We start from the raw sequence: 25748 nt of genomic DNA on the forward strand, positions 1-25748 counted from the left end.
GTTAGGGTTGAGTCAGGTTTTTTTTTGTTTTTTTTTTTTTGCTTTGGACATGAGGAATCAAGGCTATTATATGATGTAGATTTGTATTGAATTCCTGCAGAAGTCCTCTTCGGTCTTTTGGCAAAGGATCACACCTGCTATTTGTATTGTAAAGAATTGCATCCATAGGCCACAATCTGTCCACTCTTCCGAAACCTAACCAGATGGGCTGTTAGTAAGTCTGTTCTAATTTAGGGAACCATTCCAGTGTCTGATATAAAGTGCTTTAATAATTTTGTTTCATGTATATCAGCCATTGACTGAGCTTTTGGCACACCATGAAGAGCAATTATGTAGCTTTCTCATTACTCTTATTATCCGTCTGTAAAGAACCCCGTCAATAAACTACATTCCCTGCTGGTTGGGGTCTTTTTTAACCTAACCTCCTGAACTTTACTCTACTCTGCCTAAGGCAAAAAGAGGAGCAGCAAACATCAGCACAAATATCAGAAGGACTTATAAAGTAGTGATAGAAGACAGTCGAAAAGACTGAATAACTGGCAAGTGCTCCCTTCCTGTCTTCAGCACTGTTACACTCTTGGAGCTAAACCTTTCAACACCAGATATACTCTCCTTGAGGCTTGTGAAGATAGATTTTTATCATAGAGGTTGCACTTGCCTTTAGACAGACTTCATCGTCTTTAGCAGTCTGTCTCCCAAAATTGAAAAAGAGGGAACTTTTGAAGCAGTGAAAACTGATTTATTTTACCACTACTTTATTTTATTCATGTCATATATTTATGACAATTATTTCTTCATGGCTATCAATAGATAGTACTTCAGGGTATTTGATAGTGTTCATACTAGCAAAACACATATTCATCTTGCATTATAGTTGTTTTTTAAAATATCAGAAAGAATTACATTTTTAACTTTGAGTATATGTTAATCACATTCATGATCATTGTTAATTTATTTATCCGGTATATGTACTAAGTATTCTCAGATCAATGAATTTAAAAAAACCTTTATGATAATTCATTGATGATGACCTCATCATATTAAAATTTTAGTTGCTGCACATTGAATTTCGATTAAGATTTAGTTAACCCAATCTTTGGGTTCTTTCAAATATTCTAAGCTAAAGGACTTTTCTTTTTGTTTGTTTTTAAGCTTCCATTACAAGTAGCGTTCGCAGTTGGCATTGTTGACGTGGAAACTAGTATAAGGATGAACACAATTAAAGAAATCAGGGGTTAGAGAATGTAAATATAATTGTAAGATCACATATATCCATATTCCCATGGAATTGTGAAATTGCTTTGAGGAGTATATAAAAATAAATTCAAGCAAAAGAAATATATTCCATGTTAGCTCTCTGGATTGACAATTTGCTGATTTCTCCATTTTCCAATATGGCGTGTGATTTTCTGCTCTGTTTTGTAATATGTAAAGTTAACGTGTGATGGAAGGATACATTTCTGAAGTCACAGGGCATGGAGGATGGACATATGAGAAACCAAAGGTAGTAATTTAGTATCTCAAATCCCTGCCAATATGCAAAGACTTTAGTAACAACTCAGCCCAGGTTCCTACTCAATAATTTCCATTCCCCTATTGCCTAAAGCAAATTCTTCTCCACCGAGCAAAGGCACATTTAGCATCCGTATAGTGTTACGTTGAGAAATTCGTAATTAAATTACATTAATTCTAATGAATTCAAAATACAGACATTAAAAAAAGAATTTAACATCCTGTTTATGGTCGAATAATGTTTTATAATTTAAATATAATGTAAACTATAATAATAATTTAACTTGTACATTCCATTATAATCTCTATGGAGAGCCTTTTCTCCAGGCACCTCCAAATAACTTACAGCAAAGATTCTCAAATTTTTGTTTACATGGGAATCATCTGGAAGGCTTATCAAAATGCTGATTGCTAGGCCTCACTACCAAAGTTTCTGGTTCAGTAGGTCTGGAGTGAGGCCAGAGAATTTGCATTTCTGACAAGCTCTCCAGTGATGTCTGTGCTGCTGGTCCAGGGACTACACTTGGAGAACTAGTAGCTTAAAGGACCCTCTATCCTGCTAGGATTGGATTTTCCAACAACCAGCCATTTTGAAAGTTTAAAAATGAGCAAAGAATTTATATAAGGATGTAATAAGGCTGGAGTATTGACAGGAAATGCTTTGAATGGCATTTAATATTACTGTTTGTTTCCAGAGACTTGAAAGTTCTTTTCATGGATAGTGCTGCTCTCCTCAGTCAAAGGAGTTAACCACCAGCATCTGTGTGACTAATTGCCATCTGTGCTCTCTGAAATCTTGCTAATAGAAGAGCATGTCAAAGATCTCTAATGAATTTTAAAATGTACCACTTGTGGATGATTTGAGATTATTTTTAAGTAAAGGAAATTATAGACCTCCTGTCTAATATATTAATCAAAAAAATTGAGTGTTATGATTGAGTGATGTGGCATTAAAGTTAGATTAAAAGGTGGAAATAGTCACATAATCAATGTAGCGTGTAGCATGTAAAACAAAACAAAACAAACAAACAAACAAAAACTGGTCCGCCTGCTCAGTACCCAAATAATCTATTAATGGTAGTTGGAAAAGGACTAGGCAGTCTGAATATTTTGATTTATAAATCAAATAAATCGTGATTTATAAATCAAAAAAAATCACAACTTCTGACACTGACTTTCTGTGATGATCACTTAACTTCTCAAACATTATTTTCTCATTTCCACAATAAGGGACAATTACGTTGACCTGCCCCATAAGTAAGTGAAAACAGTAATAATTGAAAGGAGCTCTTTTTGGAACTTGATTTTTAAAAATAATAGTCAAAATACCTTTTAGTATATCTTTGTTCAATTGGTTAACCAATTTACCTGAGAGATCATGCTGTGAAACTGGAGCACAATAAAGAGCAATGAAAACAAGAGCTGTGTTTTACATATAGAAATGTTGAAATAGTGATATTTGTAAGGCTTTTGCTATTACAGGGAGGATGTAAATTGGATTGTTACTCTAAACACAGACTTAAATTTTGCCTTCACATATATTAACATTCATTTGATTTTCCAATGACTATTCTAAGTATTTTAGAGTGGTAACCCCTGACTTCATCCAAACCTTCATCATCTTTTCCTTTATTTATTTCTTCATTGAGAAAATACTAGTATCTGGTGTTCTTTTAAACTGTGCCTTGACCCAATATTTTAATCAAAGTTATATGTCTCAGATACAAGATGAACAAATATGAAATTAGAAGAAATAAAGACAAATGAAAAGTTAGCTGACGTCTGTAGGATACGTGATTTAAAAATAAATGAAATATAATAAAAATAAATATGTAGTTCTTGTGGTTCTTCAAATTGTTGCTTTGCTTTGCAATTACATGAAATATATATGTATTAGTCCATTCTTACATTGCTGTAAAGAAATAACTGAGACTGAGTAATTCATAAAGAAAAGAGGTTTAATTAACTCATGGTTCTGCAGACTGTACAAGAAGCATGGTGGCGCCTGCTTCTGGGGAAGCCTCAGGAAGTTTCCAAGCATGGCAGAAGGCAAAGGGGGTGCAGGTCTCTTACATGGTGGGAGCAGGAACAAGAGGGAGAGAATGGGGAGGTGCCACACACTTTTAAACAACCAGATCTCACAAGAACTCATCACTATCACTAGAACAGCACCAAGAGGATAGTGCTAAGCCAGAGAAATCTACACCCATGATCCAATCACCTCCCGCTAGGCCCCACCTTCAGCATTGGGGATTACAGTTCAACATAAGATTTGGGTGGAGACAAATATACAAACTATATCAACATCTTTATTATATATTTATCATATGTCCAGATGTCATTCATTCATCCATGCATGAATGCATGCCATATGCATTCATATAAACTCATTTTCATATAATCATATGCCTACAGCTGTAGAGCACACCGTGACTACAAAAGAAATTGAAGACCAAGATTTCTTACAGAAATAAAGCCAAATTACTTTCTCACAAAATTTTCGATAAAGTTGGTTAAATACTATCAGTATCAGGCTAAATTAGCGACTTGAATGGGGGTACATCAGAAGCCTTAATCAGGCCAAGTATCTTGTGGGCAAATAGAATATTAGTATTATGGAACTTCAACTTTAGGAAATTATAGTATGACCTTTCTTTTGTGTTTAACTTATTCTTTAAAGGCTACAGGATGAATAACATATATTGCCAATTATCTATCAAAGTCCTTTAAGATTCTATTACATTTTTGAATAAAATCTATTTTGACAAATTAGATAGAGAATGATGCTTTAGGGCTTATTTATATTATACCATAAAATTTTTAGAAACCATCATTCTCAGCAAACTATCGCAAGGACAAAAAACCAAACACCGCATGTTCTCACTCATAGGTGGGAATTGAACAATGAGAACACTTGGACACAGGAAGGGGAACATCACACACTGGGGCCTGTGGTGGGGTGGGGGGAGGGGGGAGGGATAGCATTAGGAGACATACCTAATGTAAATGACGAGTTAATGGGTGCAGCACACCGTCATGGCACATGTATACATATGTAACAAACCTGCTCATTGTGCACTTGTACCCTACAACTTAAAGTATAATAAAAAAATTTTAAATTTCTCAGAAATATTCCAAATACTTATTGAGCACGTACTTTGAACAGACATTGTTCTAGGCACTGGTAATGCATAAATGAGTGTAGTAAGCAATGGGCCTGAAAGTGTTCAGGCAGCATCAATCTTTGTTAGAAAAGTATGAAATTTATTTAAACATGGGCTTACCTTTTGGACTAATCAAAGGTACCAGAACATTTTCTGAGCGGTTTAGACTCTGAGGAAAAAATACAAATATTTCAGAGCTGTAGATAATGATATCTCATATTCTGAAACCTCAAATAAACCATTAGGTTACAATGCTTCTTGAATATACTTACCAATTAAATTTTTTGAGGCAAAAAATAACAAAAGTGTTCATCCCTGTTATTAAAACTGAACAGGTCTGTGTCTTCCAAAGATGCTGTGGCTTTAATCATTTTAACTCTGAAGATAACATTTGCTTTCCCACTAAATCAAACCTACATAATAGAGCACAGAATTCTGCCCTGATGAAATGGGCCTCCATTGAGTAAAGTGCTTCTGTTGTTTATGTTCATCTTTTATAATAGATTTGGACTACTGTTTTGTCTTAGAAACTTATATGCAGGGCTATCCCTACACAGCATTTTGAAGTGGGCAAAATTTATGTTGATTGTGCTCTTTCTAGAACCAGTCAGTTATTTGCTAAAATGGCTGCTAACTTGTAATTTGTCATCTTTACTCAGAGGTCCTAAAGCAAACTGAAATTTAAAAATTATTACACAAAAATCGCAAAACTAGTACAAAATAATTTAAGCAATTAAATTTCAAGCATTATTTTTATAAGTTTGTAGCATTTATAGTATGGAAGTGATTAAAGCTTAAAACTGTACTAAGCTTTTTGGGACAACTTGCATTATAGAAATAGAGACAATATTTAGATATACCATTTAAATATATATTTATGCTTTTCAGTGAATAACATATAATATGTATTAACATATTAAAAGTTGTATGTCATATATACATTTGTATAAATGTATTTTATATGTTTATTTTAGTATAATGACATGTACATATTTCATAAACATAAATATACTATATATATATGCAATTCCCTGAAATTCTTCCACTTGCCAAGACACCTATTAGAAAAATGAGAGAAAAAAGAAGATATGTTATTGGGTGAATCTGAAGTTCTACTAAAAACTTTAAAGCTACTTTTCATATATAAACATACCTTATAAAGAAAAATACATTTCATAATACAAATCCAAATTTGAAAGAAAGAGATCAGGTATGAAGAAAACAATAGACTTTTCCCCAAAAACTATTTTACTTTATAGTTTTATGTTCTTTGGAACAATTTGGTTCACTTTATATTATGATATAACTAACTTAATGCCATGTATTCATGGAATGGAGTGACCCAAAGCTAGAATTTTATTTTTAATTGGTCACAATCTTATGCTGTCAAACATAGACTCTTTCTCCTTTAAAAGAAAATGTTGAAGTCATAAGTAACTATGTTGTTGAATAAACTTGTAAAATTTTTGTCGCTAAAATTATGAATTAACATATTGGACTATCTGTCTATTGAATAAACACAGGATGTCGTTTATTTCTTCTTCAACAATTTGCTGTTTAAATGTTATAACCTGCCTTAATGGAATAAAATTTCATATATTATGACTTTACAGTATTTCATATTCTCTAGCTTATCTCAAAAGTCTTATTAACATTCTTTATGACCACACTTAAATAAGTAACCCATATACAATTCTATATGAATCATAATATACATTATAAATTGCAATCTATATTTTTTCCTTTACCATATCTCTGAATCAGTATTGGTTATTCTCTGCCTTTTTCCCCCTTCTTTGCTATACTGTTTGAGTCAGTATTGGTAATTCTCTGCCTCTTCCCCCCTTCTTTGCTATACTGTTCTAGAGAGAATATTGGCCATGTACCTCCAAAGGACAAGTAACAGTGTGATGTATTGGTAAGATAAAAGAATAGATGCCAAAGGAAATGGTATCTCATCCATGCTCTGTTACTGTTTAGCAGTGTCATCTTGGAGAAAATCACTTTATCATTTAGGGTGCAAGTTTCCTCACTTAAACAAACATACAAACAAAAACGATCCAGTTCACGAAGATGGACTCTAAAGCCCCTTTCTATATCTTACTGCCCATGAATCACTTTGAAGTAGTGGTTTCTAATCTTTATGTTGACTTCCCATCAGAACAGTTTATTGAGAAGTCTTGCAATATCCATTGATTCCAATCACATCTCGTCTGTCCATGTCTATTTACTATTTTGCATCTCATGACTTTATAAAAATTAAATGTCTACAAGTGATAGTGAAAGCAAAAAGGTTAATAGCAAAGGTTAATAGTGCTCATGTGTTCCAGTAGAATTAAACACTGATTCCCATGCCTCCTCCCCACAAAAGAGATTTTTTCCAAAGTCAGTCACTTTTAAATTAACTTAATATAAAACAAATCTCTAAACTGCATAAAGAACACTAACTGAAGAAAAATATTTGAAGCCATTATTGAAATATTTTATCTTCAAGGAAATCACAATTTAAGAATTAATCCTGACTGACTATTGTCAATCTGGTTTCTAACTGACTATTAAACTTTTAAATTGACAAATTGACTGACTTAAATCTCTAGACTAACTCTCCATCCTTGATCTCAGTACATATATGAACTGCAGTACCATTAGCCAGAAAGAATACATTGTCCTCTGACAAAGTAGGTTTGAATTGAGTTCAAGGCCCCTTTGCTGTATTCAACATACACACCATGACCTGCTCTGCTTCATATTCTGCTGTCTTCCTTAACCTCAACAATTCTCTGCCATTGATGGGATAAGTATTTCATGCTGTTAGTTTGAACATAGTACTGAGAAATCCAACCAGGTCACTTCCGAGATAGCCTGCAAGCCCCTAGTAGCCTAGCAACTTCTGTTACACCAAAGCCAGACTCTGTTAAAAAAAAAAATCTTTTTAATAATTGGAAAAAAGTATAGCAGGGAGCTAGTATTAAAAGGTAATGTTTCCTAACATTTTTTTGCATTTGTCAAGTGGAAAGATAGGAATGTATAGAACCAAGGGAAGATAGGAATGTTTAAGGGAAGATAGGAATGTTTAAGTGACTTCCAAAATATTATTATGAAAAAGAAACTATTATCATTTTTTATTTCCCTGAGTCTAGGAAAAGAAAAAATTTTAAGCCTCAAAATTTGGAATTAATGTTTTTGATCATAAGACTTTCCCAGTAAGAATAATTATAATTATGAAGTATTTTGTATCAATTAGATATTTTCTAAGCATGTTGCAGGCATGGATTCTTTTAATACTCCAAAGAACCCAATAAGGTAAATATTTATATGAGCCCTTTATTTTTAAAAATGAAGATACTGATGCTTAGAGGTTATGTGACTTGCCCTAAAAACTTTAGTTTTGTAGTAGAAACCAGTAGGGACACAACATTCACTTTATAGCACGCTTTATGATAAGTATCTTTGGGATTAATTTTCTGGAAAAGGTTGTGGGGTCTCATTATCTACTTGAGACAAAGGATTACAGATACAGATATTTATTAAAATTACACACATATACACATATGTACATTATTTTCATTTTTATCTGTGAGAACAATTACATATGTGAGCCTTCTGTGGGAAGAGAACATAATCAATAAGTATGGGACAACTTGGAGTTACATTCACTTACTCAGTACTAGAAAGCATTTTTCTCCTCAAGCAGAAATTAAGCTAATAATAAAATATATGAGATATAAGAATACTGTTGCAATTTGAATATATATAACTTGGAAAAGAAAATCAGAAATGTATGTTTTAAAAAAACCAGGCAGGGCACGGTGGCTCACGCCTGTAATCCCAGCACTTTGGGAGGCCGAGGTGGGCCGATCACGAGGTCAGGAGATCAAGACCATCCTGGCTAACACAGTGAAACCCTGTTTCTACTAAAAAATACCAAAAAATTAGCCGGGCGTGGTGGCAGGTGCCTGTAGTCTCAGCTACTCGGGAGGCTGAGGCAAGAGAATGGCATGAACCTGGGAGGTGGAGCTTGCAGTGAGCTGAGATTGTGCCACTGCACTCTAGCCTGGGCAACAGAACGAAACTCTGTCTCAAAAAAAATAAGAAAAAAAAATAGTAAATAAATTGACCAAAAATTAAGGGCATTTGGGGGTGGTGAGATTCTAGCCAACTTTTTATTTCTTTATATATTTTTGATTTTACTTAATGAGTAACATTACTACTAGTATGATGAAACATATTTAAGGATGAAAGTAGGAAATGTAATTATGTAGTGTTATAGTCAGAGTCTTAGAGTTATAAATACATTATCTGTAATTATTTCTAGAAAGTATGAGCATCCATTAGAGAAATTATTAGGCAGTAATATGCACATTTGTTAGATTTTGGATCTTAGAAAATCAATGACATCAAAAGGCAACTTACCTCATTATCAAAATATTAGATATTGGAATTAGATATCAAATGAATAATATAAAAATATTAGAAACTTCTTTATATTGACCCGAATTTTATTTCAACAGCATAGTTTATACTTATAAAAATAGAAAAAAAATCCTAGACTTAAAAAAGCAATCCAAGGTGATGTTTGGCTTATTTACTAGAGCTTTTGAAGTGCTACTTTATTCATAGCATAATAAGAACTCATTTGAAGCTTACAGAGATCAATAGAATATGAGTTATTTTCTCAAAGAACTCTCAGACTAGGTAAAGACATTAGACATATACCTAAATAAAAGTGAGAAGAAATCATTGATTCATTCTTCAAGCAGTACTGAATATCTAGTAGATGACAGGAATACACAAGCATAAGACACAGTCTGTGCCCTCGATAACCTCACAGTCCAGGAGAGGAACTAAATAACAAATGCAGTGATTACAAGAACAATGTATATATGGATTCATTCTTTTATCACTAGTCTATTTCAAGGCTTTTATTAAGCACCTTCTGTGTTTCTACCAAAAAAATGGGAGGAGACTGTGAGGGGTACAGAAGCATGTCAAAATTAAATCCTTATGGAAAGGAATATACTATCCAGAATGAAGTAGGCAACTGTTTGTATTTGAAACTATTGGAGAGAAAATTCAAAGCAATTTTTCTAGATTCTAAGTGGTAAGGAGGGAAACAAATTAGCAACCTGATTAATCCAGGAACACATTCATGGATGAAGTGTTCTTGAGCATTCATTTTAACAAATAAATTTTAATTTACCATATTCTATTCTATTTCAAAGTGATCAGTATTGCTTCAAATGCTAATTTAAAACATTAACTTTAATAATGTAGTAGTAGAATCATCTCAATTTTCCTAACCTATTTTCAACAAACTGAAAAAAAGCAGGAAGTAATAAGCTAATTAAAAATAAATTGATTGCGCTTCATTCCTTGATTTTTGCTTCCAAAAGGTTTGCCAGTGGCATAACAGAACATGACTTTAAAAAATCATTAACTTAAATACTGGTCTTTTTTCTTAATCATATATATCTTCATACTAACATGAGAGGAACTGTACAAAACAAGACAGCATGATGGAATTGAAGGAAGCCTGGAGCACAGATGGCATGCTGGGCTTTTCCTGACTGTGCCTTGAACTGGCTTTGTGATCTTGCAAAGACTACTAAGCTCTTTTTGACTCACTTAGATTCAAAATGGGAAGATTTGAAGGAAATTGTAGAAATAAATTATTGTAGAAATAATTTTACCCCGCAAGTCTGAAATACTTCATTTTTACAAGGTAAATCCTTAACACCTAAAAATTTGCATGAAAAGGACATGGTAGGTAGATGGATAGGTAGACAGGTAGGTATGTGAACACACCTATGTGCAAGTACACTCAGCCTCCAGTTCTGAAAGCCCTTGAAGGACCTAGAGGGCAAAAAACGAAGGAGATGGAGACATACTTCCTGTCCACAGAGTATCTAAAGCAAACAATCACATAATATTCAATTCAATGAATGATGATAAATCTTGAATATAAAAGAGAAATAGTTTCAAATGTCTTACAAATTGATAAATCAGTATCAGCATTGAGATATTTAAAGCTATTTTCTTTATATCTTTGCTAGATTTATCATCTAAAAAATTGGATACTCAATTTTTAAGTTGATAAACTTAAAAATGGCTTTTTCTGTGATGTGAGTGATATGCCTCATGCTGTGTTTAAAAAAATAATAAATCCCCGCTCAGACACTCATGCAAACATACACAAATTGTTTCATTTACATACTTATAATTATGGTAGTTATCTTTGAACTGTTGTTCAAAAAAACAAAACAAAATATTGGGGAAAGGGAAACGGAATTCATTGAAGTTAAGAGCATTCAGAAATTTGTTGGTAGTTTTCTGATTTCTCCAAAATGATACTATAAAGCCAGAGCTTGACCACATAACAAAAGTTAGCAATCAAAATGTTGTACCCCTTGGGATTTCGATAAAGAGAAAGAATTATTTAATTCTTAATGCAGATTTGAATTATTTAATAAAGTATTTAATAGATATGTAATGGAATAGATATGTAATGGAATAGATATGTAATGGAATAGAATAGTATTAATAGATATGTAATACGTTTGGCAATATCTATGCATCTTCATATCATTGATTCTGCACGGTTCTGAATGGGAAAGAGTCCCTAGCAATGAATTATATGGATACAAAAAGAATGGTTTCGAATTATGTGGCTACAAAAAGAATGGTTTAGAAAAATAAAATCTAGAATCTAGGATGAAAATTAAAGGGATCTTATAGCTCTGTAATTTTTACTTGTCAGCAGCAGATTCTCCCCCTAGCTTCCTGATTAGAGGATGTACTTTCTTGGTACCTTTGTTTTTTGTGCTTAGGGAAAAATATCTATTTGGGAAATACAAATGTACACACTTTAATATATGGCTTATTCCTTTGTATCTATAAAAATGAGGTTGTTCCTACTTGCCAGTAGGGTCTGGACAGTATACTATTTCTCATGCATAGAAGAGGTGGCCAACTGCTGCTATACCAGACATATCTTCCTACCAAGTGCCTTTGTATCCAGTGACCTCTGTGGTCTGGGCCACTGAACAGAGGTACGGTCCACCCAGGCTGGCCCCAACTTTAGCCTTACTGGCAACAAATCAATCAGTTGGAACTCTGAAGTACTAGAACTTATAGTCCCTAGAGCTATTTACTAAATAAGATTTTAATGTGACAAATTGTTGGATTTGTTTTGAATAACATTAGATGTACCAGGTGAAGGGTTTGGACCTTTCACTGGCTGTGAAACATAGGGAAGGAAATATGCCACCTACACAGGGAGCCAACTGAGAAACACCAAATGTTTTATAGCCATGGTTTCCTAATAAAACCCCTAATTTGCAGGAAGTCATGGTGACCTTTCTCGAATTACATGTATTTGTTGCTAATGGTCTCCAACACCATTTAAAGTGGCCCTATAAAAAGTATAAATCTAAAAATCTCACCAAAATTTGGCCTTTGTTTCTTTAAATTCAGTAGAACTCAAAGTAAAAGAGTTCATCAAAAAATTGGCCCCACTTTCAGGTAGGAAGTGCACCATGTACCATTTAAAATAAATAAAAATCAGACAATTTCTATAGAAGAAACCTGCATTTCTTGTCAGAATATTTGTAGCTATAGTTAGCTCTGTCCAAGGTAAATAAGCTAATTTTTGTAGAGTTGATGTTTTTCTCTTTTTTATAGCTATACATGGAATTATTACAAATTAAGTAGGGTGGGAGGAATGCTATATCTTTGCTAGAAATAAAATAAATTTTCTAAATTCAGCAACATTTACTTATACAAATAAAAATAGCACAATAAGGAACAATGAGGACTGTAAAAAATAGTCAATAATGCTTCTTCTGATGCAACAAATGGAAAATATTCCATTTACTCTCTTAATGATTAAATCGTGGTATAAGTGAAATGTAAGGAAAACAGCTGGGTAAAATGCCACACATGTTGTTTACACATTACCTGTCAAGAAAGTAAAAATTAACTAATTGAACTAAGTTCTCATACACTGGTAATCTCATTCCCCACCATCAGGTTGAATGGCATTTACTTCCTCTTTGTGAACTCATTTGGCAATTTCAATTCAGGGTCTATCTTCATCTCACTCTCCTTCATTAATATCTACCAGCTATTTTCCATCTTTTTTTTCATATTCCATTATTTCTGCTTGAGAAACTGAAAGTAATATTTGCAACTCTGATATTTTTCAACAAATGAAAAATAGTTGCTTCCTCTTCAAAAATAACAGCAATTTATTCTATATTTATGAACACATTTTGAAAAATGTTTATATTTGAAGATAGACTGTATCAGTTTATTTTCATACTGCTATAAAGAATTTCCCAAGACTGGGTAATTTATAAAGGAAAGAGGTCTAATTGACTCACCATTCCACATGGCTAGGGAGGCCTCAGGAAACCTACAATCATAGTCAAAGGTGAAGGAGAGGCAAGGAACTTCTTCACTTGGCAGCAGGAGAGAGAAGAGTGAGCGAGCACAGGGGAACTGCTCTTTAACCATCAGCTCTTATGAGACTTATTCACTGTCATGAGAATAGAATGGGGGATATCGCCCCCATGATTTAATCACCCCCCACCAGGTCTCTCCCTTAACCTGGGGATAATAATTCAAAATGAGATTTGGGTGGGGACACAGAGCCTAACCATATCACAGACTATATAGTAACAGAATTGAATTTGGAAATGTCTTTCAAAGGTATTTTAATAATAATATAAATAATGATAATGCTCAACATATTTATTGAATACTATGTGCTGAGGACTGCTAAACATTTTATATGTATTAATCTATCTAATTCCCCAACTTCCCTATAATACAAAGACAGACTATCATTTACCTAATTGTACAAATGAGTAAACTGAGGCTAAGAGTGGTTAAGTAACTTTCTTAGGGTCACCCTACTAATAAATGAGAGAGCCAGTATGTAAATTTAGAAAATCGAATCCTAGAATCACTACTCTATAAAATTATTGCAATTAAAACTATCATATTGATGCCACATATCAGTTTTCATTTATGTTAAGCTAACCAGATAATTACAGCAATATAAGGAATTCTAGATATATGACAAACAAATTTATAGAATTTAAATTCACACAACAGGAAAAACAGGAGAAAACATTAGTATGTACGAGTGAAGACTGAACATCTTTAAGGTCTATAAGTGTAAAATAGCCTTCATATAAGAGCTCTTAAAAAATAGAAGATTATATACAGCAGTGTTAATAAGCATAATTCACTACTCAGAGAGCATGGCTTAAGCTTTTTATTACATAATTAACATGATCATTATGTAAGAGTTAAATAATACAAAAGATTTAGATAAAAATTTTTTTCTCTCAATCCTACAACTCATCTCCTCAGAGGAACCCACTTTAAACTGTTTCTTTTTTTTTTTATCATTCCAGATATATCTCGGTAAATGTAAATGTATGTCTATTAGAAACACGAATGGCATAAAACTATAAATATTAATGTACAGTTTATTTTTAACTTAACAATGCTCCTTGAAGGTCTTTCCATATCATCCCATAGAGATTGATGTCATTCTTTTTAATAGTTACATAATATTCTATTTCGTTTATGAAAAATCAGTATTCTAGATTGTTTCTAGTTTTTTGCTGTTTCTAAAACTGCTCCAATAAACATCTTTGTATATTCTCCACCTAATTGGTTAGGCTTAATTATTTTGCAGATATTGCCCTTCAAAAAGATTGTATCTCTATGCTCTCACCAATAATGCAGAAGTGCATTTTTCTTCATATAAATACCAATGCTGGACAATAGAAGACAGTTTAGTCTTTGCTAAGCTAACAGGTGGGAAAACTCATGACATTAATTTGCACATATTTAAATATGAATAGAATTAGTTATAATAAAGTCAAGTATTTCTTTATGAGTAGAGTTTTTCCATATTTGAATAGGTCATTTGTGTTTTTTGTTGTTCATTTTTATTGAGTTTTCATCTCATTGATTTGTTATTTGTTTTTATAGGAATTTAACTACTTTCTGTCACATATGTTGTGAATATTTTTCCCAGTTCTTGATTTTTTTATGTTTTGGAGTGTGTGTGTGTGTGTGTGTGTGTGTGTGTGTGTGTGTGTGTGTGTGGTCTTGTAAATAAATTTTAAATTCCTATCTTGCCAGAATTATCAATCTTGGCTTTTATGCCTCCTAAATTTGATGTCACCCTTGGAAGTTCTTTTTCTATTCTGTGATTACAAAAATACACATATTTTTATCTACCGTTCTCAATGTTTCATGTTTTTACATTTACTTATTTTATCCATCTGAAATTTATTTAGATGTAGGGACTGAAGAAGAAACCCATTTTTTCCCAAAGGCTTTGCAGTTGTTCCAGTGCCATTTATTAAATAACCCGTCTTGTCCCTACCAATATAAAATGTCACCTTTCCCTATAATAAATTCCTAAGGGGAGTTGGACTTATTTCTGGATTTTCTGTTTAGTTATATTGAACTAATCTCTTTCAAAGTTCTCCTTGTGTCAATATTTTACTCAACAAGATTTCCTTATCTTGGATTGCAAATGTATCCTCATTACAACCATGAGATAAAAAGAAATCCTAAGAGGTCAATGAGCTAGACTGTCTTCACAGTAACTATACACAAAGAAGTTCAGTGTGTTTTGTTTCATTTTTAATATTTCAGATCCTTAAACTTTTGATAGCTTCAATGTAAGAATAATTAAAGTTTTGTTTTTCTTTCCATATAGTTCACCTGCTTTTAGTTTTCAGTTATGTAATCTTCAAGAATTCTAAAAAGATAGCAGCACTGTTATGGATTGTAATGCTATATTTAAAAGGCCTTTTGCAAAAATAGGTGTAGTAATAATTTATGGAAACAAATCATTGCTAGTTTATAATATATGATTATTAAATCTTTCCAACTATGTGAGGGAGCATTACTAATATCATCTAAATTTATAGGGTAGAAATCTGTCTCAGAAATGCAAGTCATTAGTGCAAGGCCATATGGCTAGCAAATTAAAAAAAAGTTCTCAAATCAAACTCTGATTTTTTGATAGTAATCTAAAGTTCTTTCCACTACTTCAGATTTCCTGAGGTTAGAAGCATTTTCAAAGTTTGGGCTTTGTGCCTGGCGGTTTGATAGGTATTGGGTAGTAAAAACATCTTCTGTTCTCACTCCCTATATTAAGATGGAATTACTTGTGAAGTCCATAATAGACTAGGCAGAAGCAAAACTGTGAAATTAGTGGTTAATCATGACATCCTCCTTGCAACCTTATGATACCTGCTTCTCAATGCCCAGCCATTTTATACTCTCATGGTTCTAACATGCAAAAAGCCACCGCAATGTCCTACCCAAGTCTGTCTTCCTTTGACTTACTCTTATGCTCTGAACCGTAATTTCTTTTCACTTTCAACACTGTAAATTTACAGCTCTGGATCTTAAAGTGGTCTCCTAAAAACCCGCGATAATTTAAGAGTGATGCAACATCATCCTCTCTTCTGGGCCATTTATATTTTATGGAGGACTTCTGACACCCTATTATTACTTTTTAATTATTAAAGAAATATATAGATCATTTTGGAAAATAAGTAGCATTATGGGAAAACTTCATCCATCATCTTATAATTAGAGATAATCTTATGTATATACATGTAACATACTTCTCGACTCTCTTCGACGTGCATGTATTTATTCTTTGAAGGGTTCTACTGGCCATAATGGTTCCTAGCCTCCTTTTTGTTTGTTTTTTATTTTAGGATATGTTTACAACATCTTTTCATGATACTGAATTCTCTTCCAACATAATTTTAAATTGCTGCATAGCAATCCACAGTGTGTCCATCTCCCTATTATGAGGCATTAGGCTGTTTTCATTGTTTGGTGTAATGATACTAGCCCCAAGGTTAGTATCCTTGCAGCAAAATCTTTATCCACATATGATTATTTTCTTAGAATAAATTCTGAGCCCTGAATTCATGAATCAATGTGAACACAAATTTTTGAAGCTTTATGAAATAACTTAGCCTAAAGAAACAACTTCCTAGTGGGGCATTCTAGTTCATTCTAGTGGGTGCACCACAGTTTCTTAGATCACATCACAACAATCATCCAACTGTGCCATCTACTTATGCCAAATATTTGCTTATAAGTTTGGGATTATCATGATTTTGAAGAGCCAAATTAAAACCATTTTATATGTGTAACAGAGGGTGATGTTAAACCTTTTACATATTTTGAGGAAAATTTTAAGGTGAGACTTGTAAAAGAAAGGATAGGACTCTGGGATATGGTCACACTGGTTTTGAATAATAATGGAAATTATGCACACACATTATTTTATGTATCATTAAAAAGAAAATAAAATTCAGTTATACTGTGACTCAATGCTTTCTTATATTTTTAATTTTTATTTTATGATTATTGAAAGAATTCTTTTAGATTTATTTATACATAGATTTTTACAATATATCAGTCTTGTGGAAACATTGAAATAAAAATAAAGAGATAAAAGCAAAATTGTTTAATGCACCCTAAAACTTCACATTCAGATTTTGACATTCTTAAATCACTTTTTGGCTCAAAATTGTCCATGTCCATATTTTTCTACTCAGCTTTGAATTCTGATGCTCATTCTACAAATTTGAATGTGCATTGGTAAGAAAGGACAGACAGCTTTGTCATGACTGCCTTCTGGCTGACAGCAATTATAATATCCAAATCTACTTTTGAGATACTCAGTTGTGAAAAATGTGCAAATGGTGTATGTGTATATATCTCATTAGAATCAATCAAACAAGAGTGTAGCAAAGAAAACATATGTAAGCAGATATATTTGAGAAACATAAACACCAAAATAATAACAGCTAAAGTAATACTATTCATAATAATCACAATGATGTATTTTATTTGTGCCATTAATCATTACTAATCAGACGAGATTTTCCAAGCATGCATGCATTTTTGGTCAAAATAAAAGGTCCCGCTTTGACATACCTCCTTTGCCACAAACACACCGAGTCAGGGAGATAGCAACTGATGATGCCTAGGAGTTCGTCTCTCATAGGGTAATAACTTCATGCTGTTTGCTTCAGAACTCCTACAAATTTTCTGCTTATAAGTATTTTTTCCACACACAGGAATTCATGTTAGAAATTTTTTTAGTCTTCCTTATAGCCATCCTTGAGAAAGGCTTGAAAGAAAGTGATTTACAATTATAAGAATCATGACTTGATCAGTGTAATTCAATTTGCCAAAATGTATTTATCTGGAGGGTATGAAGAAAAAGGATTGTCTACTGATGTCAGAAACACTTGAAGATGTATTTGAATCCAGAAAAAAAACATGTTCATGTTTTTAGAAAGGACATAGATGTTGCTGGAACCCACATGGCCTTGGAATATAATTGACTGGCACAGTTTTAAGTTGCATGAGCATGAGATTACCTTTTCCATTAGATTTCTAAAAGTATTTCTAAATAAACTAGATTCACTACTTATTTGCTCTGCTACCATTCTTAATGGCTCATAATGCAGAGGCAAGCTGTTGTCTCTGAATAATAGAACTTTTAGGATTATCTATTGGTCAATTGGTTGCATTTTTACAGAAAGAGAAAATAAAGTTTATTGGGAGACTGACATAGTACCTTTAAAATATGCACATGAAATCAAATACTCCAAATCAGAACATTCTTAATGTTTTCAATAAGTAATTATTTTGAGTGCATTAGCACATTCACAGATGTGATGCTGAATATAAGTAATTAAATTACATTAGATTTGGTAACAGCAATAGAGTGGTGTCAACTTTAGTGAACTGTCATAATTCAGATTAGATTCTTATATTAATAATATTGTATTATTATATTGAAAGTTTTTCTTGTTTCTGATAATTTTATATGATATTAATAACAACAAATTATTTATCTTGAAGTATTGAAGCACTAACTGGAATTCCTTAGCACAGATCCTTCATATTTAGAGCTCAATATGAGCCCTTTACAAAAGTATTATAGTTACAAATGTTTGAAAGACTATAAATATGTGGCCAACCTCAGATTTAAAGGTGTCGATTATTACATATTATATAATATTTTTTTCTTTTCTGCTATAGCATATAGTAACCAAAATTGAACAGGCAAAAATAAATTATTTTCTATTTCTTTCATGGTAAGCTTACCTCTTAACTGAGCATAGGAGTTATATTCAGCCTATGTCAGCACATAGACTACAAATTCACCATCTTAGCTCACCTTGTCCTTTGCTTTGTGCAGAGTATAGTAAGTGCTCTGAGGGTGAATGAAATTGTGATAAGCAAAGTTCCAATGATTGATTCAAACATAGAATGTCAACCCTCTATGTCCAGCCTGTGATTTGAGGGAAAATGCTGCTCTACAGGTGTTTGTCTATCAGATCTCCAAAGCACATTGACCAAAAGATTTGAAGCATTCTTTATGGTTGTTCAATGTGGCAACCATGACGTGAAAGAGTTTTGGAATATTGTCGAATGAGAAGGGAGGAGAGGGGACTTTAATTTCCTTCCTCCACTTCTGTGTGGTTGAAAACCATTCCATAATTACCTTTTGTTTTGAGTGTTTATGGATATCTTCTTTGTCTTTTCCTGCTCTAAGCCCTTATGTCAGCAAAGAAAAGGGAAGAGAGGAATAAGCCATTATAGTTCCTGTTTACCTTGATAACACCAAGTGTAAGTCTATTTCTTGCTAAAGTTGCAAAAGAAAATTGTAGCCACAAACTTCCAGAAAAGAGATGGCCTTCAGAATGTCAAAAAAGGGGAACCCTCTACAAATTCAAAATCAAACCCTATATTTGATTTTAAATTAAGACTTTTACAAATAAGGAAAAGCTAATTTGCTATGTTTATTTCCTTTGTTGGTAAATACAGAGTATGTTAAAGAATATCTGACCAGACCTAATGACTTCAAAATTAGACCTGAAGGGGCCTCAAGCACATCATAGAGGCTGCACGATGGGGCAAAGAAAATGGCCTTCAACTGGGAAGATTTGGGTTCTAGTTTTTACTGTAGCACTTATTAATTGGATAAAAATGTAAATTCCTTGGCCTCCTTGTCTTATATCTAGCCTCTATAGATGGTAAACCACAAACAAGTTCCTTCTATTTTTTTGAGAAGGAGTCTCACTCTGTTGCCCAGGCTGGAGTTTAGTGGCACGATCTCGGCTCACTAAAACCTCTGCCTCCTGGGTTCAAAATATTCTCCTGCCTCAACCTTCCGAGTAACTGGATTACAAGTGCGTGCCACTACGCCGGGTGAATTTTTTGTATTTTTATTAGAAATGGGGTTTCACCATGTTGGTCAGGCTGCTCTTGAACTCCTGACCTCAAGTGATCCATCTGCCTCGGCCTCCCAAAGTGCTGGATTATAGGCATGAGCCATTTGCTGCCTCTATTAAGGGTTGTTGTGAAGTATAATTAAGATCATGTATGTGGAAGTCAACTGCAAATTACAACATGGTATAAGATTCAAAGATTCAGAACGATGGACTCACAAGGATACTAATCTTCATACAAATTCTGCTCAGACCTTTCTGGTCTCTATTGGTTTGGGCCATCTACTCTTGCTATGTAAGGAGACTGAGACTGATACAAACAAACAGGCTAATAACTCTGCAGAAACATTAGGCCTTTAAAGTTAAAATTTCATCATAGCATGTAACAACCAAGAAGATTTTCATCCCTCCTCTTACATAAAGTGTTAACAGTTTATTCTCATTATGTGGAAGGTGGATATAACTCCTCTAAAATAGGTCCCCTTTGTCTCACCACAATTGGAACTTACTAAACTTACTAATTCTTTTATTAGGTGAGTATCACAGCATAAATAAATAATCCAGTCAGCAAACTGGAGCAGATTAGATCTATAGGAAGTCAATCTCATTTTCTCTGTTTTCAAGGCAAATGAAATATCTCATACTTTATTTCAATGACTAAGACAGTAAGCTAGCCTTGTGGGTAGAGGTCAAGGGCAATTTGATAAGGATCTTAGTCTCAAAATATATTAAAGATCAGGATATCATATAAAAGGTTAGGATGAAGTTTCTTGAACTATTTAAAAACTAGAGGATGTCAAGTTTCAAGGGACTTTAGATATCAGCTAATAAAACTTTTTCATTTTATGGATGGGAAACTAGAGTGATATACTGATTGGCCTAAGATGATATGGATACAGTGAGCAGTAAAAGCAAGACAAGAGTATGGGTCAATATGACTTGAACATTATTTGCAATTCCAGTAATTGTATACAGTCTTTAAGTTTCCTTCTAATTTTAGTTATAAATGTTGCTTCATAAGTACTTAGGGCATTCCCTAAAACCCTTTCCCTATCTCCTCAGGATGCAGAGCTGGTTCTATATATGGATGATATACTCAAAGGAAGCTTTCAATAGAGAGGGTAAAGAAGAGAGACAGGATTTCAACATTTCTTTAATTTGAAAGCTCTTTGCTCATTTGCATTCAGGATATCTAGGGCAACATGCCTTAATGTGATGCTCCCAGGACATAGTACATCAATTACTCCTTCTTCTCTTCTTAATATCTCTGTACCTCATTTTTTATCTGTAACATGGGGTGACAACAGTACCTACCCTATCTTATGGTGAGAATTAAATGAGACGACATATGTAAAGCATTTTGAACATTGTTGATACATAGTTAGTGCTAATAATATTAGCTCTTATTATTACTATTGTTATTTTTATTTACTAAACCCTATCCTCAGTGTTGGTGAGATGCAGTTTTTAAGCTACAAAGTCCAGTAACAGAGTACAGGAAAAAATCTGGCCAAATAGCCTCAATATAATAGTCGAGATTACTCAAAAAGACCAGTTTCAGAGCTGAATAATTTTAAGATTCTATAGAAAATTATTCCTTATAATCATAATGAGAAAAGGTGGTGTAGAGGATAGTATGTGTATGAACAGAACAATTTTTATTAATTTTAGAGGTTAAAATTTGATCATGAAAGAAAAAATGTTTACCAGGAATGTGCAAAAACAACCCCATAAATGTTTGACTCTCTCCTAAGAATCTTATTGTACAAGAAGATAAAGGTTATTATCTTCATTCTATAAGCTTTTAAAGGACTTTCTACCTGTCTAATTCTTGACCCTCTCACTGACTTATTAGGCCTTCTAGAGGCTACTTTCTTAAATTACAGTTTATGCTGAATGAGAAAAGGAGCAGGCTCAGGTCACAATAAAATAAATATCTATATATTTTTTGGAAATGAAATAAATATGTATTTGTAAATGAAGTATCTATATATTTATTTGTAAATAAAATAAATATATGTTTATTTGTAAATAAAAACAAATATCTACATATTAAATACTTATTGCATGTCAACTGTTTTATGGACCTAACCTCCTTGAAGATCACATTAACACTGCAAGAGGGGCATTACAATCTCCATTTTTCAAACGAGAAAATGGAGTCTCAAAAAATTAACTTTTCCAAGGTCACACAGCTTGCAAAGACCATAGCAGGAATTCAACTGTAACTTACTCATTCCACGATGCCATCTGCAAAGTTTAGGTGGTTTTACTGAAAAACCAACCTTCTAGAAAACATTACCTTTTATAATACATACAGAAACATTAAGAATGAAACATGGGACTACTACTCAAATAAATGGAAATATAAAAAGAGAAGAAATAGTTTTTAAAACCAGCTATTCTGTGAGAAAGCAGTGGTTCTATACTGTAGTATTTAATAAGGTGTCCTAGTAAATAAACCTATATATGCTTCTTTTAATAGCAGACGTTATTAGAAAGATCTTTTTCATTTAAAACATTTATTACGTAAATGATCTTCCTTTAAACTAATTTTTTTCACATTCTATGTGGAATATTTGGGGCTGCCAATTGTCATTTGGGATTACTCATAGGTACCCCAATTTCCTTTGAAGCCAGTATTACGTGAAGACCATGCTAGAAGTGCACTGAGAGGCAAAGCAGTCAGGATTCACACGGAAGTGACGTTTCCAGGCTTTCTAGAGTGCAGAACAGTGGGGAGGCAGCAGCTCTGTGTCTGTATTTGGGCAATGGACATGTATTAGAAGAATGTTAATAGTTATTCCTAGCCTTCATGGGGTCTGTGGTTTACCTTAAATATTTTGTTTCGTTATATAACAGGCTTCACTGTCTTACTAATTAGATGCCAGCTCCTAAATACGATAATCATTTGTTGGAAGGAAAACAGTTATCATAAGTTATGTCAGTATTGCTGCTTATCAAGGAAAAAAATTTATGAGTGCTATTTAGAATCATAAAATTTTCCTTGGAATTATATGATACCCCTGCATGTGTAAGGGGCAGATGCAGCCAAATTGCATGGAGCTCTTCAAGAACTGCTGAAGAGCATCTTCCACTCTGCAAGAGAAATTGCCTTTTAATTAGCCTTTTCAGATTGTCTGTACAAGCCATAATAATTCATTTCATCAAAAAATATAATTATCTTACATATTTTAGGATACTCAGTTGGATTTAATTAAGCAAGAGGATGTCCCTGTGTTTATACTCTTCAAATGGTTGCTGATTCCATGTAAACTTTACAAAAGTCTCATCTTATATGCATTTTTAAGGCCCTGAATTACTTTTATTACAAATTGTGATGCCATAAAAGAAAAGAAAGCCTTTTCTAAAAGAAGAAACCAGCCTGAGGCACTGGGAGAATGAAAACATGAGCTGTACAGTCAGAAAGACTTGGGTTTGAATTTAGATTCTACCTCTTGCTAAATGAAAGACCATGGGCAAGTCTCTTAATCTCTCTGGGATGCACTTGAGTTGCTTCCTCAATAAAATGAAGATGCGACATACCATACAGGGCTGCTATGTAAAGTAAATAGCATGATGCCTGGTCACACCAGGTCTCCAAATGTTTTGAGGTCCTTTCTGTAATAGTCACAAAGCATACTCTGCCAGACATGTGGTGAGAAGATTGAACATTATTCTGCCTACCTTTCAGCCACCACTGAAGAGGCCGTAGTTAATGGGAACTGCATTTTAGCTGGGGCTTTGTTGGCTCCTAAGGAAGAGCATTAAGCTTGGCTGGTTCTAAGTGAAAGAAGTGTTCCAACTGGAGGAAATTAAAACTGGGCAGATTTATGGCTGGATTTAACTGTGGGATCTGATAGTGACCTCCGCCTCTCTACATTTACTTGTATGCCAATAGTGCATGCCTACCCAGAAAAGAAGATTCTTTCTTTTGCTGGGTCCAATCTGCTGTTAAGCCCATCCAATGCATTTTTATTTCAGATATAGGACTTTTTTATTCCTAGAATTTCCATTTGCTTCTTTATTAAATTTTTTAAATGTCTCCTGAAATTCCCTACTACTTCATCCACAATGGCCATCATTCACTACAGTTTCATCCATTGTATTCATCATTTTCTGTAACTATTTAATGTATGTTTAATAATTGTTTTAAAGTATTGGTCTGAAAAGTCCAACAACTGCATTGTCTAGGAATCTGCTTTTTTTTTTTTTCCTCTTCAGAAGGAATTACATTTTCCCACTTTTCACATATCTAGTAATTTTTTTATTGTGGATGATTCTCACCTCTGAGCATATACCAATATGTTCAATAAATTGTTGATAAAGTGATTTTTATAAAACTCCATGTAAGCCTAGATTTAGATCTCTCGACAATGGGAGATTTGTCTTAAACTCTCCCACATATTAATTTACTAAATTATGTATTACTTAATTGTTTTTAAGGAATTTAGATTAAATCTTGAGTAGTTATAAAATATATATAAGACATAAAAATAATTGTATAATGAACACCCATGTACTAGTTTAAGAAGATCTTTAGCAGTACCTGCGAATCCTTCTCCAATCTCATCCACCATTCACTCCTTCTCACTCAGAGGTAACTTAACTTGTTATTCCAGAATTTTTAGTTACTGTGTTTATGATTTATTTTCTTAATTACATATGTTTGTGTCCCTATGCTATACAGATCAGCATATATATATATGCATATGTGAATATATATATATAGAGAGAGAGAGAGAGTGAGAGAGAGAGAGAGGTTTTTTTTCACTAAGCATGTTTTTACACTTCTCTTCCTGCTCTCAATTCAAGGTCACCTTCTCTATGAAGTCTTCCCTAATCCCCCAGGACCCATGCCCTAACTAGCTTTGCTTCCACGCTTGCTCTTCTCCAACCCATTCTTCAAATAGAATCTCATCACTCTCCTAAATAATTTTTGTTTGTTTGTTTGTTTTTGTAAAGACAAGGTCTTGCTCTGTTGTCCAGGCTGGATGGAGTGGCAGTGGTGCTATCATAGCTCACTGCAGCTTTGAACTCCTGGGCTCAAGCAATCCTCCCGCCTTGGCCTCTCCAGTAGCTGGGACTACAGACATGTGCCACTACACCTAGCTAATTTTTAAAAACTTTTATTTTGTAAAGACAGTGTCTCTTTATGTTGCCCAGGCTGGTCTCCAACTCCTGGCCTCAAGCAATTCTCCCACTTTAGCCTCCCAAAGCACTGGGATTATAAGCCTGAGCCATCTTACCCCACCCTCTTTAGAGACCCCTCATCTCTTTTTGTCCAGGCTTAGAAGTGAAGAATTTGGGGGATATACATGTGCAAGCTGCAGTGCTATTTGTAGTTTTAAATGTTCCCAAGTAACTAAAACTCCTTTGGGAAAGCTTTGCTAATCACTGATGGATGCCTCCCTGGCCCACCAAATCAGATAGGAGTCTTCACCGGGCTGTCACAGAGAGAATCTCTGACCTCCAGTGAAAGATGAACTCAGCCTCAGTATTAATGAGGGACCTTTCCCCCATGGACATTGGACAGGTCCTAAGTAGCTCCTGATGTTACTCTGAACAAGAAAAACATGGAGTAGAGAAATGCCAGCCTACTCTGATCTTTAATAACAGCTTTTAGGAGAAGTCATAGTTTTATATAATCAATGTAAATAATTATCGAGTACCCACCACTCTACTCTGAGTTCTGCTTTGATCAATGAAATAATAAATAAATGTCCTTGCTCGTGACAAAGAAATTTATACAAAGAAAAAAAAT

The 25748-nt window shown here is 33.6% G+C and overlaps 1 protein-coding gene across 1 annotated transcript in view; it reads left to right on the forward strand.

Annotated features, from left to right (window-relative positions):
* The window catches only part of CALCR (calcitonin receptor), a 152996-nt gene that overhangs the window by 41395 nt on the left and 85853 nt on the right, over window positions 1-25748 (forward strand). The window lies entirely within an intron of this gene.

Source organism: Pongo pygmaeus, chromosome 6, assembly GCF_028885625.2.
Source record: "Pongo pygmaeus isolate AG05252 chromosome 6, NHGRI_mPonPyg2-v2.0_pri, whole genome shotgun sequence".
NCBI lineage: Eukaryota > Metazoa > Chordata > Mammalia > Primates > Hominidae > Pongo > Pongo pygmaeus.